Source organism: Pteropus alecto, unplaced genomic scaffold, assembly GCF_000325575.1.
Source record: "Pteropus alecto unplaced genomic scaffold, ASM32557v1 scaffold202, whole genome shotgun sequence".
NCBI classification, from domain to species: Eukaryota; Metazoa; Chordata; class Mammalia; order Chiroptera; family Pteropodidae; genus Pteropus; species Pteropus alecto.
The window spans coordinates 2,791,464-2,806,487 of record NW_006432451.1 but is presented as its reverse complement, the minus strand read 5'-3'; the positions used below and the strand labels follow the sequence as shown (position 1 = coordinate 2,806,487).

Genomic DNA, 15,024 nt, shown 5'->3' with positions numbered 1-15,024 from the left:
GAAGCTAGCTTCCCCTTCCCGACCTCCCCATCTCCTTCCACCCCGCCCCCCCCCCCCTCCCCTGCCAAGTGCACAACTCAGGATAACTGGAGACTTGGCTTATGAAAAGAATTTCTAATTGTTTCAAGAACTACCTTGAGACCCCCGCCTCACTTTCCCAACCCCAGGACTGTGGGCCTGCTGGGCCCTCACGACACCTAGGGCAAGGTGGTTCCATGACACAGCGAGACAGTGAGCCATGGGCGGTGGGAGGAGAACACCTCCAAAGCAGGAGGCCCGAATTCCTTCTGCTGCTCGCTCTGGTACTCTGAGCAAGTCGCTGCGCAACTCTGCCCTCGTTTTCCTCAAACTGGGTTGTGAGCGCCCTCCAATTATGAGGATGTCTGGGAAGCAGGGAGAGGAGCAAGGCTTTCCAATGTCGGGAATTCTTGAAACAGGAACAAAGCCCTTCATTTCCCATAGGTGCTGACATAACAGAAAGGATGGCTGCAGGGAGATGGAGGAGGAAATGTGGAGAAAAAGGAGAGAGGACAGCTGTATTTTAGGACAGGTTGAGAATGAAGTTTTGGTTGGATCTTTATGGAGAAATATTCAGCAGGCAGGTGGAAATAAGCTGCTGGAATTAAGGAGAGAGATCCAGACTAATAATAAGAGTGGACTCAGGAGTCATGGCTGTAGATGGAATAGTAATAATACCAGACAATACATATCAAGTGCTTACCATGTGCCAGGCCCTTGGGATGCCCTTCACATAGATGGGCTGCTATCATTCTCACAACTCTGTGACAAAGATGTTGTTTTTACACGCACTTTACAGATGAGGAAAACGGAAGTATCCTGCCCGAGATCACTCAGTGAATAAGTGGTAAGACAGGGACTTGAACCCAAGGAGTCTGACCTCGGAGCCCTTAACCAGTCTCTTATACCACCTCCTGAAAAAGTGGAGGTAGAGGAGCATAGGAGAAGTTGTACAGGTGGAGGACAGAACCTTGACAAATACCTTTAAATAGTACTGTTCCAGATCAACTATGACCTAAAATCAGATTCTGAGAAGATGAAGATGTGGGTTAGAAGCAAACTGCGAACTACCCAGGTCCATCTACTGAGACTGTCAATCAGACTGGCTCTGCACCTGTGAAATAATATCAAGCACTCACTATGTGCCAGGCACTGGAATAAGGGGCATCACGTATATATCTCATTTAGTCCTATCACAAATCCTACAAAGGAGATGTTATCATGACCATTTTCAGGAGAGGAAACTGAGATTCCAGAAGCTTAAGGGATTTACCCAGCTATTAAGTCTCAGAGCTGGGAACTCCAAGCCAAGCTGTGCGCTTCCAGGGCCAGTTCAAGGGTTGCCTCGCCCGAACAGGCTTTCCTGATTGCTCCCTCAACAGTCATATAGTGAACCCTCTGGGCATTTCTGGTATGTTTCAATAAGGTTTCTTTCTTGAACACTTTGTAGTTGAAACCAGTATTTGAAGTCAGTGCTTCCGGAAGTTGCTAGAGGGTTATCAACTGCCTTGAACCAATGTTAAAGTTTATTCATGCATATTTGAGTTAACTTAGAATAAAGCAGTGCCTCTCATTTTTGGTCCCTGAGACACGCCCAGCTTGTTCCTACAACACAGATTCCATGGAGAAGCATGAGTGGCCTAAGGGTAATCCCATCTCCGTTACAAGGAGGGGTCAGCTAGAGGTTTTCGACAACATTCTTCGTCACTCTACTTCATCACAGTCCTTTCAGGAAGGGAGTCTTTCCTCTGGACTTTGTCCTACCAGGCTCAGAGGCTAGGAACTGTCCTTAGTGGCCATCTTACTACCAGCTTGGCTACATTGAATCATGGAAGCCCAGCCTCCTGCCTGAGATTTCTCCGGCATCAAGCCAGCATATTCCTTATTGCTTAAGCCAGTTCGACTTGGGATGCTTGCAGCCCTCAACTCCCACTGAAATGCAGGCAGCATAAAGGCACAAACCATGTCTGCCTTCTTCATTGCTGCATCCCTAGCCCTTACCTCAGAATTAAGCATGGAGAGCTGATTCATTATATAGCTGAATGAATGAGTCAGAAAAACAGTGAATGAACCTAATATCATAAACTCAGAGAATGGTATAGCTGGAAAACACTTTTTAAATCATAGAATCAAGTCTTCTCTCGTTTCTACTCTGTGGTGAGAAAAGAAGGGATGTATTAGGAAAGTTAATAGTAGTAGTCCCTCTAATTAGGACAGATATCCTAAAGCGCCGTGAGAAGACCTTCGATCTGTGAGGCAAGCTTCCCAGAAGGGCTTTGTTGCCACGCCTAGTCCAAGATGTACAACAAGAAACTCATCCTTCAGGATAAATAAAACTTCAGCATCAGTGGATGATAAAAATGGGGACATGGTAAGAAAGATACAAATATTTATATTGAGAATTTTTTAAAGTACAAAATATCTTTGAAGGTAGTGGTTGGTTAATGTTTAATGTTGGCTCTTTTTCATGAATAAATTATGAAAAATACATGGTTATAACTCTATGGGCCTTTAGCACAAAGAGTGCATTTGCCTCCCTCTTTGGACATAGAGCTGAGACTGCCCGCGGCTTCCTCTGTGGGGACACATCTCTCTACAAAATTACAAAAAGGAAGATATGAGCATTGGTAGACTTCACGACTCCCTTACATTGCATTCGAGAGATCTTGTCTATACTTTTTACACAATATTTTGTTTCTTCTAAAGTCAACATTATTGAGATATAATTTTTGTGAGTAAAAGGTGCCAATTTTAAGCATACATTGCGGTGAGTTTTGACATATGTACCAGGTAAGCACCACCACAGTCAAACAGAATACTTCCATCACCTCCAAAAGTTTCCTTGTGCCCATTTGCAGTCAATATCCATCTCATTATCCCAGGCCCCGGACAACCATTGATCTGCTTTCTGTCACTATGAAAGACACTATTAGATTAATTTCATAGGTTAGTTTTACTCTTCTAAAACTTCATATAAATGAAATTATACAATATGTAGTTGTATTAGTTAGCTAGGGCTGCTATAAAATACAGACTAGGAGGTTTAAACAACAGAAATTTATTTTCTCACAGTTGGAGGAGGATCTTGGAAGACCAAGATCAGGGTGTTGACAATTTTGGTTTCTCCTGAGGCCTCTCTCTTTGGCTTGCAGAGAGATGGCTGTCTTCTCGCTGTGTCCTCATGTGGCCTTTTCTCTGTGGGGGCTCATCCCTAGTGTCTCCCTGTTTTTATAAGGACACCAGTCCTTTTGGATTAGGGCCTCACCCTTATGACCTCATTTAACCTTTAAAAGCCCTGCTTCCAAATACAGTTACATTGGTTAGGGCTTCAGCTTATGAATTTGGGGACACGATTCCGTTCATAACAGTAGTTTCTTATGTCTAACATCTGTGATTCAGTATATCTGTTTGATTCATCCATTTTGCGGCATTTGTCAGTAGTTTTTTCTTTTTTAATTCAGAGAGTAGTTTGTTGTATAAATATACCACAGTTTATTCATTTATTTATTGATGGATATTTGGGTTATTTTTAGTTTTTTACTATTAGAAATAAAGCTCCTATAAATACTCTAGTATGTCTTTTGGTGGACATATGTTTTCATTTCTCTCGGGTAAATACCTAGGAGTGGAATTGCTGGATTATATCGTAAGAATGTTTAATTTTATAAGAAACTGCCAAACATTTCTTAAAAGTGGTTGTCTCATTTTACATTTCCACCAGCAGTATCCAAAAGTTTCAGTTTTTACCAGTCCTTACCAAAACTTGGTATTATCGATGTTTGTTTTTAAGCTATTCTACTAAGGGTGTAATGGTTTCTCATTGTGGTTTTAATTTGCATTTCCTTGGTGACTAATAATGTTGAACATTTTTCCGTGTGCTTTTTTGTTACCCAGAGGTCTCCTATGGTGAAGTTTCTGTTCAAATCTTTTGCTCATTTTAAAAATTTGATTCTTGGTTTTCTTTTTTCTTTTTCTTTTTAATTCATCCGTATTTGTAACACCCTTTTGAAACAGAATGTGACTTGAACACTACCTTTCCATTCACAAAACTTGCTCTACTTACTTTCAAAGGGCTTTACGACATGCCTAGGTAGGCTTATAAATTTGCTACTCTAAACAGTACTTTTCTTTGGAAAACAAGCTCTATGGTTAGTTATTCCCATCAGGTTGGTCCAGTGTAACATACTAGAGGCCATACATGCAGTCAATAACTATAGAGGATGGAAGGTTTAAAAGATCCTAGCAGGTAAAAGTTGTTTTATCCAATGCTTTTCTTTTAAACATCATGGTATATCTTAGAACACTTCAGTGACAAAAGATTAGATCTCATAAGGGATCTGCTTGATAGCTAAATACTTTAGGACCCCACAGAGTTAACATTAGATTGTGTACATCTGTAACAAACATAATTTCAATCTGTTAAAATAAGCCAACATGAAACCAGAAAGGAAAAATTAGCTCTGCTTTAGTGCATAAGGTATCACAGTATCATACACTTAGAAAGAAATCTTATATTTCCTTTAAGTAGTTATCATCATGCCATTTTTAAATGTTAACCAAAAAAAAATCTTGAAAATATATTATCAGAGGGAATAAAGGTAAAGAACTCAACACGTGTACAAGCCATTCTTCAGGCATAGTTTAGTCTACCTCTTCCATGTGTGACGTGTTGTCGTCTCCTTCCAGGGGCAGCATCTCTTCAGTTACAGCAGCACAGCTATCGTCGGCCGTGGGGTCATCCTCATCAATACCTAGACCAACTTTGATCACTCTGTAGATCCTGTTAGCAGGGATCTGGGGATCTTCCAGACTGAAGCCAGATGACAGGAGTGCAGTTTCATTAATAAGGATGGCCAGGTCTTTCACAGACTTGTCATTCCAATCAGCCTCTGCCTTTTGCATAATGGTTGGATGATAAAATGGTTGGGGTTTATCTCCAGGTGTTACTTTGCTGCCATGTAACCTATTGTTGAATTGTCTCTTAGGGCTTGAGACTTCACGATTCTTTCCATGTTTGCTGTCCAGCCATGTGTGCATGTGACAATGCAGCATGGGAATGTCACCAATGGGTTTGACATGACCATCTTTTCTACTTTTTTCTCCAAGATGTCCTTCATAATTTTGCAGAGGTTTTCAAACTTTGTTTTTTTCTCTCCCTATTTCTTCTCTTCTTCATCTTCTGGAAGTTCCAAGTCCTCTTTGGTGACTGACACTAATGTCTTCCCCTCAAATTCCTTCAGCTGTTGGACGCAGTACTCATCAATAGGCTCGATCACATAGATTACCTCCAGGCCGTGCTTGTGAAGACATTCAACAAAGGCCGAGTTAGCTACCTGGTCCTTGGTCTTATCTGTGATGTAATAGATATTTTTCTCGTTTTCCTTCATTCTTGTGCAGTAGTCCTTGAGGGAAACCATCTCATCACCAGAAGCAGAGGTGTAGGATCTTAACAGCTCTGAGAGCTTCTTCCAATTTTGAGAATCTTCATGTATTCCCAGCTTAATATTTTTAGAGAACTGCTCATAAAACTTTTTGTGGCTCTCTTTGTCTTCTGCCAGTTCAGTGAAGCGTTCTAAGCATTTTTTGACCAAATTCTTTCTGATAATTTTCAAAATTTTGCTTTGAAGCAAAATCTCCTGAGAAATATTTCGAGGGAGATCCTCAGAGTCCACCACACCTCTGACGAAATTCACATATTCAGGTATTAGCTCTTCACAGTTATCCATGATGAAAACTCTGCGAACATGCAACTTAATGTTGTTCTTTTTCCTTTTGTTTTCAAATAGGTCAAAGGGAGCATGTCTTGGAACAAAAAGAATGGCTCTGAATTCCAATTGCTCTTCAACTGAAAAATACTTCACTGCCAAGTGATCCTTCCAGTCGTTCGTCAGGCTCTTGTAGAACTCCCCATATTCCTTATTAGGGATATCATCAGGGTTTCTGGTCAAAATAGGCTTTGTCTTGTTCAGCTCTTCCTGGTCAATGTACTTCTCCTTGATCTCTTGATCTTCTTCTTCTCATCACCATCCTTCTTTTGTTCTTCCTCTTCATCAGAACCAGCATCTTCTATTTCAGGTTTGTCCTCAGACTCCTTTTTTTCTTTCTCTTCCTCTTTGTCTTACTTTTCTTCAGCTTCGTCAGCACCGACTTCTTTATCACGTTCCTTCTCCACAAAGAAAGTAATGGGGTAGCCAATAAATTGAGAGTGTTTCTTCACATCTCCTTTATTCTTCTCTCCTCCAAGAGAGCAGTTTGGTCTTCTTTCAGATGCTAGACAACCTTTGTTCCGCGACCCATAGGTTCCCCTGTGTCAGTCCTAACTGCAAACGATCCTCCTGCAAAAGCTCCCTCAGAAAGATCTCTTTATTCGAGTAGAAAGTATTGATGGTCAATGACATCACTTAGGCAAGTTCTGCCTGAAAGGCAAACCTCTCAATTTCCTCCGCCTCCTCCATTGACTGGTCTTGGGTCTGGGTTTCCACCACCATCTTGTCTAAGGGACAGCACCAGCTCTGCAGCAATGCAGCACCAGGACTGCAGAAGCAACTCCTTGGTTTTCTTATTATTGAGTTGTAAGAGTTCTTTACATATTCCAAATTTTTTTGTATAAATTATATGCTTTACAAATATTTTTCTCCCAGTCTGTGGTTTTTCATTCTCCGAATAGGAATTTTTCATTTCAATTAAATCCAGTTTATCAATTTTTCCTTATGGATCATGCTTTTTGTGTCATGTTGTCTTGAATAAAGACAGTTTTATTTCTTCTTTTACAATATGGATGCTTTTTTTTTTTTTTTTTGCCTTATTGCTCTGATACAATCTTCAGTACAATGTTGAATAAAAGTGGTAAGAGCTGGTATCCCTTCTCTTGCTCCTTATTTTAGAGGGAAAGCATTAGTCTCATGGTTTAGTATGACATTAGCTATAGGTTTTTCACAGATGCTCTTTATCGGGTTCAGGAAGTTCCCTTCTATTACTCGTTTGCTGAGAGTTTTTAATCAGGAATTTTTCCTGTATTCACTAGGATGATCAGATAATTTTTCTTTCTTTGTTAATATCGTGAATTATACTGATTTTCTAATGTTAAGTCAATTTCGCATTCTTGGAATAAACCCCACTTAGTCGTAGTAGATTTTATCTTTTTATATATTGTTGGATTTGATTTGCTAAAATTTTGTTTGGCATTTTTGCGTGCATGTTCATGAGGGATATTAGTCTATAGTTTTCTTTTCTTATAAATGTGTTCATCTTGTTTTAGTATCAGGTTAATACTGGCCTCAGAATGAGTTGAGAAGTATTCTCTTCAGTTTTCTGAGTTTGTACAGAATTGGTGTTATTTTTCCTTTAAATAATTATAGAATTTACCAGTAAAGTCATCTAAACCTGAAATTTTCTTTGGGGGAAGGTTTTAAGCTACCAGTTCAATTTCTTTCATAGTTACTGGGCTATTCCAGTTATTTATTCTTATTGAGTTTGGGTAGTTTGTTTCTCAAAGACTTTCTCCATTGCATCTAAGTTGTCTAATGTATTGGCATTAATTTTTCATTGTTTACATGGGAAAAGTTGTAGATAACATTCTCTATTATCCTTTTATTACCTATAAAATTTATAGTGGAGTCACCTCTCTCAGAACTGATACTGATAATTTGTGTCTCATATTTTTTTCTGATTCATGTAATTAAAGATTTTTATCAATATTATTGATCTTCTCAAAGAACTTCATTGGTTTTATCCATTATTTTGCCGTATTTTATTTTATTAATATATCCTCTAATCTTTACTATTTCCTGTTTTTCTGCATACTTTGGATTTCATTTGCTTTCTTTTTCTAGTTCCTTAAAGTGGGAACCGAGGTTATTGATTTGAAACCTTCTGAATACTGATTTAGTAGCAGCCCATACATTTTGATATGTTGAGTTTTCATTTTCGTTCCATTCAAAATACATTCTACTTTCCCTTTTGTATTATTATTTGACTGCTGGATTATTTAGAAGTGTGTTATCTTGTTTCCAAATATTTGGAGATTTTTCAAGAATCTTTCTGTTATTGACTTCTAATTTAATTCCATTATGATAAGAGCACATTCTTTATGATTTAAATCATTTAGAATTTATTGAGAGTGGTTTTATGGCCCAGAATATGGCTTATTTTGGTAAATGTTCCATGTGCATTTGAAAAGAATGTGCATTCTGCTGTTGTTGGATGGAGTGTTCTACAAATATCAATTAGGCAAGTTGATTAATAGTGTTATTAGTCTTCTATACCCTTGATTATTTTCTACCTACTTGTATGTCCATTATTAAGAGTGAGTATTGAAATCTCGTACTATAATTTTGATTTGTCTATTTGTCCTTGCAGTTCCATCAGTTTTTGCTTCATGTATTTTGAAACTCTTTTATTAGATGCACAAACTTTTAGAATTAAGTCATTTTGATGAATTGATCCCTTTATCATTATGAAATGATTTTCTTTATACCTGGCAATATTCTTGGCTCTGAAATCTACTTTGTCTGATACTAAGATAGCCACTCCATTTTTCTTTTTTTCTTTTTCTTTTTTGTTTCACAACTATTTTTAGTTTAATAATACATCATGAACATCTTTCTAAACCACAGACATATTTTTTGTTTTTGAGATATAACTGACATATAATGTTATATATTAGTATCAGGTGGACAACATATTAAATATATATATATTACAAAATGATCACAATAAGTCTAGTTAACATCCATCTCCACAGGGTTACAATTTTTTTCTTATAATATGAAGATCTACTCTCTTAGTTTCTTTCAAATATGCAATACAGTATTATTAACTATATTTGTCATGCTGTACATTACATCCCCAGGTCCATCTTTCTTTAGATTAGCATTAGCTAGGTGTATATTTTTAACTTTAACTAGGGTGTAACCTTAACTTTAATCCTTTAACTTTTTGATGTATCTGTGTCTTTATATTTAAAGCATGTTTCTTTTAAGCACCATATAATTTGTCTTAATTTTTATCCAGTCTGACAATCTCTGCCTTTTAATTAAAGTGTTTAGACCATTCACTTCTTTTTTATTCACCTCAAAGAAATATGTGTATTTTTTTTGTTGTTGCTTAGTTTGGTTTGATTTGGATTGTGGTAAAATACACATAACACAAAACTTACCATCTGAACCCTTTTAAGTATACAGCTCAGTAGTGTTAAGTATATTCACATTCTTGTGCAAACAATCTCCCGGACTTTTTCATCTTGCAACACTGAAACTCTATACCCATAAACAATAACTCATTTCCCCTTCCCCAGCCCCTGGCAACCACCATTCTACTTTCTGTTTCTATGAGTTTGGTTACTCTAGATACTCCATATAAGTGAAACCATAGAGCGTAGACCATTTACTTTTAATGTGATTATTGATATGGTTAAGTTTAAGTCTATTATCTTGCTACTTGTTTCACATTTGTTCCATTTCTTTGTTTCTTTTTTCCTCTTTTTTGTCCTCTTTTTTAAATCTTTTTCTTATGATTTTATTTCCTTTGTTGGTTTAGCAGTTAAAATTCTTTGTTTTGTTATTTTAGTAGTTTCTTCAGGGTTTATGATATGTCTTAACACAGTCTGCCTTTAATTGATATTATACCACTTCACATATAGTATAAAAACCATTCAATATGTCATAATTTTTTTTGTTTAAGCAGACAGTTATTTTTAAAAGAAATATACACAGTTTTTAAAAAAAATCTTATATATTTACCTTTTCTAGTGCTCTTCATTCCTTTGGGTATATCCATGTTTCTATTTAGCATCATCTTCTTTCTGCCTGAATGACTTCTTTGAATATTTCTTACAGTGCAGTTCTGCTGGTGATGAATTCTTTCAGCCTTAGTATATTTGAAAATATCTATATTTTACCTTCATTTTTGAGGATATTTTTGCTGAGTAGAGGATTTAGATTGAGAGGTATTTTTTTCTTTGGGTACTTTAAATATTTTGATTCATTGTCTTCTCATTGGCACTATTTTTAGTGAGAATTCTGCAGCTATCTTTATATTTGTTCCTCTGTATATAATGTGTCTTTTTTTCCTCTGCTGCTTCTAAGACTCTCTTTTCATGAGTATTGAGCAAATGGATCAGATGTGTGTTGGTGTAGTTCTTTTCAGGTTTCTTATGCTAGGAGCTCATTGAATTTCTTGGATCTGTGAGTTTATAGTTTACATCGAATTTAGAAAATTTTTGGCCATTATTTCTTCAAATAATTTTTCTGTTCTGCCTCTTTTGGGGGGACTCCAATGTCATGTGTATTAGGCTGCTTGAAGTTGTCTCGTAGGTCACTGGTGCACTTTTCATTTTTTAAACTTTTTTCTATGTGTTTAATTTTGAATAGTTTCTATCGTTATGTCTTCCTGTTCGTCAAAAGTTTATTCTGCACTGTCTAACTTAGCCAGTGTGATTTTCATCTCGCTCATTGTAGTTTTCATCTCTATAAGTTTGGTTTGAGTCTTCTTTATATTGTACATGTTTTTGAACACATGGTATACAGTTATAATCTTTGCCTGCTAATTATAACATCTGTGTTGGTTCTGGGTCAATTTTGATTGTTCTACTTTTCTCCTCATCAGGGATATTTTACATGTCTGATAATCTTTGTTTACATGCCAGGCATTATGAATTTTACCTTGTTGGATGCTGGATATTTTGATATTTCTGTAAATCTTCTGAGCTTTGTTCTAGGACTCAGTTAGAGAACCTGGAAACAATTTGATCCTCTAGGTCTTACTTTCAAAAGTTGTCAGATGGGACCAGAGCAGTGTTTAGTGTAGGGCTAACTGTTTCCGGGTACTGAAGCAATATCCTTTTGAGTATTCTACCTAATGCCCATGACTTACAAAGTTTTTCAGTCTGGCTAGTGGAAACAGATACCATCTCAGCTCTGTGTGAACACCTAGCATTGTTCTCTAATCCTCTCTGTTGGTTCTTTCCCCAGCCTTGAGTAGTTTCCTTATACTCGTGAGTCAATCATGACATGAGTCAATCATGCTGAATGCTTGAGGGAGAACCCCTGCAGATCTCCAGATCTCTGTGCAGCATTTTTCTCTCTAGTAATCTGTCTTGCAAATTCTGGCCAGCTTGGTTTCCCCAGACTTTTAGCTCTGCTTTTTAACTCAGAGAATTTGCTATGGTTTGCTTGTGTTTTCTTTCCCTGTGCCACAGCCTGGAAATCTTCATAAGGCATCTTGGGCAATTGTCGGGCTTATCTTGTTTGTTTTCTCATCTCAGAAACTGTCCTTTGTTGCCTGAAATGGTTTGATAACTATAGTTTCATATATTTTGTCTGATTTCTTGTGGGTTTTTTGTTTGTTTGTTTGTTTGTTTGTGTTTCTTATTGTTTCAGGAAGGGAAGTAAATCTAATTCCTGTTGCTCCATCTTGGCTGGAAGTAAAAGTCCTTCTTTGGCTTAAAATTCTTTTTTATCCTTTGTTGCAACTAAAACAGTGCTGGGCACATGGTTGGTTTATTCATTGAATGCTTCTTGAATTAATTCATCGTTTTAAGTAGTGATCACCAAACAAGTTTGTTTAAAAATTCAATTGTCAGTGATTGGGTTAATTTTTTAAATGTTCAATAATAAATTGTCATCATAATTACTCAAATGAAGACCACATTCATTTATGAAATTGCATGGAGGCGGATCAAAATTTTTTTGAAAATACACATATAGGAATGTTTCTGAAAGTCTTGCTTCATGTGGACCTGCTTTTATTTATTTATTTTAAATTGTTTTCTAACTTATAGAAAGTGATAAATATGAGCTCAACACATCTACAGCAAGAACCGTGTTTATGGTCTCACTACGAGTCTCCCGGAATACTGGGCAAATAGTAAATACTCCATACATACTTAAAAAATGATTGAATGAACAGAACATTTTTTTACTTCGCCAAACAATATTGCTTAATTTCAATAACATCTATATCAGACATTTTATAAATTGAGGCTCTATTTATAATAGATCCATGCCTCTTCTGGTCCCTTCACAATATGCTTTGTTGCCCTCACTTTGTAACATTGTTTTGTCAGTGAAGTTAACACAAATAATATTTATTTCTCTGTAAGAGAGACCAACATTTTGATTTGGAAATCTTAATTGAAAAATTTGGCTTATACTCCTGGAAGCATCAGATTTGCATAACACTTTGACTTCTAGCTTAATTTTTGTGGATTCTTGGGGCTCTAGCCCCTTGCCTTAAGCTCTCTTTCTGTTATATCCTTCTGTGGTCCAGCCAAATCTTACACATCCTTCAAGCCCAGCTGAAGCCTTCCTCCATGAAGCCTTCTCTTGCCACAGCAATTTCGCTCTTCTGCCTACTCCTTAGAATTTAATTGTCTTTTCCATTTACTTGGTACCTAACAACCATACTGCCTTGTCATACCCTTTGTTTACGTTTGAATGTCTCTCTGACCCAGCTCATAACCACCTTCGGAACAGGGGCCCACATGTGCCTAGCACAGTCATCGTCATCTCATCATCATCACAGCAATAATCAACATTTACTGAGTACTTACTACATACCAGGCCTGGTTCTAAGAGCTTGTTATGAATGACTTTAGTTAATCCTCCCTCACTCTAAGGGAGTGGTGCTATCGAATTCATACTTTCTAGATAAAGAGGAAGCTGAAGCCAGGAGAGTTAGGGCACTTCTCAGGGTGGCCAACAGAGCCAGGATTCAAACTCAAGAATTCTAGCTCCAGAGCCTGAGCCCTCAGCCACTGCACTGTGCTGTGGCATTGAGGGTGCAGTAGTTGCTCAATGCATCTCTGTTAAATGGATAAAAACAGGGAGGTTGGCCTGTGCAGAAGGAAAATCTTCCAGTAGAGGCCCTATTCTGTTACTCTCACTGCTTTGCTGGATCCCATCACTACTCCTACATCATTGCTGTTGTTTCAGAAGCGAGATTCTGTGTGGTCCAGGAGGAAAAAGAGAGGATAGCAACGAGAGGCCTATACCTCTCTCCTGCTTTCGTCCCTTGCAGGTTGGGCAAAGAGCAAGTTGGGACGGTTCTCTTTGCCACCCCTTCGCTCTCAGAGCCAGCCAGAAAAATGGGGTAGGGAGAAGCAGAAAGGGAGTTGTGGGGGTTAGTGCCATCTTCAAGATCACTGGTTTCTGGGACCTGCGCCTCTCCAGACTCAAGTCGACCGGATGTGCCTTTAGCTTGCCGGAATTCGGCCGGATTTACAGAGATAAAAATCAATCTGACCCTTAATTCCCCAAATGCAATTTATGGGCTTGCCTTCTGTGTGCTGAAACACGTCTGGCTATCCGAAATCTGGTAATTATTTATATAAACACGGCATCCTGCCTTTGTGGATTATAATTGGACTTGAACAGCAAGAAATGGGGACTTACACAGTTGGGATGGTGCTGATACCCTCCTTTTGAAAAACACTCATTTGAGTCTTTGAAATCTTCCCTGGATAGCTTTAACCAGACCAAAAAAAAAAAAAAAACTTTTCTTTTTTTTTTTTTTTGCTTCCTCTTTGCAGGCCTGGGCAAATTTACTCCTGAACACCGCCAGGTTTTGTAGGTCCTCTCAGCGAATGGGGTAACATACCCTAACCATTTTGGCTGGACCAAAACTAAGAGGACATGAGGCCTGGGGTGGAGGCCTTCACAGATCTCCTCATTGTCTGTTGGAACATGAATTTTATACCTCCACTAAGAATAAACAAGATTAGGAATTTAATGCTGTTTGGAAAAGAGGAGAGGTGGCTGGTGAAAGAGAAAGATCTTTGCTTCTTATTCATGCTGCGAGTTCCCCAGGAACCTTCGCAGTACATACACACATGAGAGCCAGGAGGATTAGGGCAAAGAAAATGAGCTGATTGAGCCAGATGGTTCGGGAAACACTCCCAGGAGGCCTCTGGGGTGGATGAATCTGCATCTTTAAATAACATTAATTTCTGAAAGGCCTAAATTGTTTTCTAAATTACTGTACTGAACTCTTAGCTTTCATCTATTTTTATGGCACCTCTCCTGGTCTACGGCAGGAGCTGCTGCTTTCTGTGGAGCCAGCTTTGGAGAAAATCCTCATCCTCCTTGTAGCCGGTTTCCTGAAGGAAAAGAAATCTTTAAGAATCATGGTACTTTGAAAAACGGATCTCAGCAGAAACAACCATGCCTGGTTAACCTGAACAAACCATCCAGTTCTAATGCCAGCTGGGATACTATTTCCTCAGTAGCCTGGGGCAAACCAATTAACCTCAGTTTCCCTGTCTGTAAAATGGGGTTAATAATGCTTACCTGCTGCAGGAGTGCTGTGAGGTTTTAATTGGGTAATGGTTGTGGAGCCCTTTGATGTAGTAGGTTTTATTAACTTCCAAGGGATTCCCTGAGGCCAGAAAAAGCTGTTAAAACCCAAGAGAGAAGAAAGGCACTGAAATGCAAAGCCGGCTAAGCGTTTTACCTCCAGCTCTAATTTCAGAAGTGCGGGGTCTGGTTGCTCCAGTTTCAGTGGAAAGAGGTGACCAGGGCTGGGGGCTGTGTGAATGGCATTTGGGGAGGGAGAGCCTGAATATTGTCTCAAAAGGAGCTCAGCTTTCAGATCAGGGAGGGGAAAAGTAAACAAATAGCCTTGCTTGATCAAACCAAGACCATTCCTTTGGCCCCATAAGGTTCTTTTCCAACAGCCAGTCTCCAGGAAGGGAATTATTTTGGTGTTAATCCAAGGTCCTTGGAATTGATTTTAGAAACCCCCAGCTTCTGGCTTCCTGCTTCTCAACAATTAAATAAAGAGAGAACTCAAGGTCTGGCCTCTAGCCAGAGTTCCTGACCAAAGAAGGGGTGGGGACCGGCATCCACCAAGGCTCAGGGAACTGGGGCTTTTTTTGAGCTCCATCACTCACAGCTAGGTGCATGGGCCTAGGTCACCAGGGCAGCTCTGTGCCTGTCTTCCACTTCATAAAAATGACTTTAATCAGATATCCTTCCTTGCCTTAAGGGCTCAAATAATTAAGATTTGAAA

General features: G+C 38.5%; 1 pseudogene; it reads right to left on the bottom strand.

The window, feature by feature from the left end:
• Positions 1-4,659: 4,659 nt before the first annotated feature.
• On the bottom strand, positions 4,660-6,506 carry LOC102880228 (annotated as a pseudogene).
• Between the last annotated feature and the right edge of the window lie 8,518 nt (positions 6,507-15,024).